The 2,184-nt window shown below is 55.9% G+C and overlaps 1 long non-coding RNA gene across 1 annotated transcript in view; it reads right to left on the bottom strand.

The window, feature by feature from the left end:
• Positions 1-108, bottom strand: part of LOC104857157 — a 2,453-nt gene extending 2,345 nt beyond the window's left edge. The window contains exon 1 of the long non-coding RNA XR_778799.1: positions 12-108. This is a non-coding gene — a long non-coding RNA (uncharacterized LOC104857157). The remainder of the gene's footprint in view (positions 1-11) is intronic.
• Positions 109-2,184: the final 2,076 nt, after the last annotated feature.

The raw sequence follows: 2,184 nt of genomic DNA, 5'->3' as shown, positions 1-2,184 counted from the left end.
CGCTCGCTCACCTCACTCTCCCGGGCGAGGCCCCCCGAGCCCCCTCACCTTCCCGCACATGCGCACAAAGCTCACCGGGACTCCATGCCCCGGCAGGCTTTGCGCCAAACTCACTAGTCTCCCCGGCTCTCCCCACCTCACCCCGCGTTGCCCTTTCGGCCAGCAACTCGGCGTCTCTGGGCCCTCACTGGGAACTACATTTCCCAGGAAGCATCGAAGGAAAACGAGCTTCCCATTGGCTCTTGTTGTGCGTCCCGCCTTGCGTCCCTCGCTCCAACGCCAGAACTACATTACCCAAGATGCCTTGAAGCCCAGCCTGCGGTCTATTGGCCCTGAGAGATCCAGGGCTAGGACTTCGTTTCATATACATTCTTCATACGAATCTTTTCTATTGGCCGACTTGCGAGCCGCGAGCATGCGCAGACGTCCTAAGGGCGGGAGTGGGGGAGGGGGAGGCCGCCCCAGCTGCAGTTCTGGGCCAGACCGCAGAGCTGGCCGCGTCTGCTTGACGGGGCCACCGTTTCCCCGCCTCCCAGTCTGCCCATCTCAGAAGTGGGCCGAGGGGCTAACACCGGTTAGGGCCGCGCCTGCCTCTCCAAGCCTGGCGCTGGCCGCTGCTTGTGAGTGCCCCGGAGCTGCGTGTCCCCCACCAAGGTAAGGGCGCTGCGCAGAGATGTGGCCCCGGTCCCCAACTGGAGTTAGGTAGAGGGAACTTGTTGCTGCGCTTTCCAGATTCTTAGAGAGACAATGAAGTTTTCCCCAGGCTTTAGAGGTTAGTGGCCTACCTAAAGTTGGTTGCCAACCTACTCGCCGAGGCCCAAGTTGTGCTGTCCCGTCTGTCCCGCTCCCCTCTGCTAGTGTGTTCCAGTCACACGAGCCTCTTTTTCCTAGAACTCCCGATTCTGTTTTGTTTATTTGTTTCAGTACTAGGGACTGAACCTGAACCCAGGGCTTTCCCACAGCTATATGCCCATCCCTTTTTATTTTTTGTTTCAAGATAGGTTCTCACGAAGTCGCTAAGTTTCCCAGACTGGGCTCCTCTTGCCTCAGCCTCCCAGAGTGCTGGGATCACAGCCTGTGTACCACCGGTCCCCGCTACCATTCTACGCGTTTAAACATTGGTGTTTCTGTACAACTCACCACCATTCACCTCAGAACTTTTTCATCTTGCAAAAGCGAAATATTCCTGGGGATCAACCCCCAGGTCTGGTATGCTCAGGGTGATGCTCTGCCACGGAACTACATCCACATCCTACTTCCTGCCTCTGTGGATTTAATCTAGGTAAATTTCATACATTCGTGACTGACTCATTTCATCTAAAATACTGTCGTCCGGGTCTTTCCTGATGTAGTGTATGTTGGAATTTTCTTCCTTCTAAAGACTAATATTCCATTTGTGAATAGCCAACATTTTGTTTACCCGTTGGATAAATTACCTTTTCTAGACTTTAGATAGAGTCATCTCTTCTGCTTCCCCTTACCCTGGCTGCCCAACATACTGCCCCTGCGTGCTGTCTGAGCCCCTCAGAGCCAGGTTCCTCTCCGTCCATGGAGCCTTAGTGCGGAGCTGCTCAGAGCTGCGGCTCAGCCACCAGACTGAGAGGAACATGTCAGCGGCCACTTCCCGCTTGGCCAGGTGCCCGTGGGTTGGGAACAGGGTTCACGAAGGCCAACACCGCTGTCCCAGTTCCTCACATGCTCCAACACTTTGGCCACACTTTGGCCACCACCTTTCCACTAATACGGTTTTCAGAGCCAGGCCCAGACCAGCTGGGTAGCATCACCTGTTAGACACACACAGGCCTGGCCCCGCCTCAGCCCCACTGAACCCGACAGTCTGGGGTGGGCTTGAGCCTGCCTGGGTGCCTCAGGAGTAGTCACGACTGCGCTGTGATCTTGGGAGGACTCATGGGTCTGTTTCTGCAAAGCACACACAAGGACACTGCCTGCGGAGACTAAGGATTCAGTAAATGTCATGGCTCGTGTTCAGAGGGGGCTTGGGGAAAGTGGTGACAGCAGCAGGGCTCTGTGCTCACCCCAGGGTTCCTTTATCCATGAGTTTGTAGATAAGAATGCTGATCAACACCCAACCCACAGGCACCTGGCTGAGCAGGAAGGAGCCTGGGTGGGCAGTGCTGTCCCTCTCCGGCTCTCACTGCCCTCCTGACTCAAGCTGCTTTTCCT

This window comes from Fukomys damarensis, unplaced genomic scaffold (assembly GCF_012274545.1).
Source record: "Fukomys damarensis isolate Sample0158 unplaced genomic scaffold, DMR_v1.0_HiC HiC_scaffold_19, whole genome shotgun sequence".
Classification (NCBI taxonomy): Eukaryota; Metazoa; Chordata; class Mammalia; order Rodentia; family Bathyergidae; genus Fukomys; species Fukomys damarensis.
Note: the sequence above shows the minus strand (reverse complement) of the source record. Positions and strands in the feature narration are given on the sequence as shown.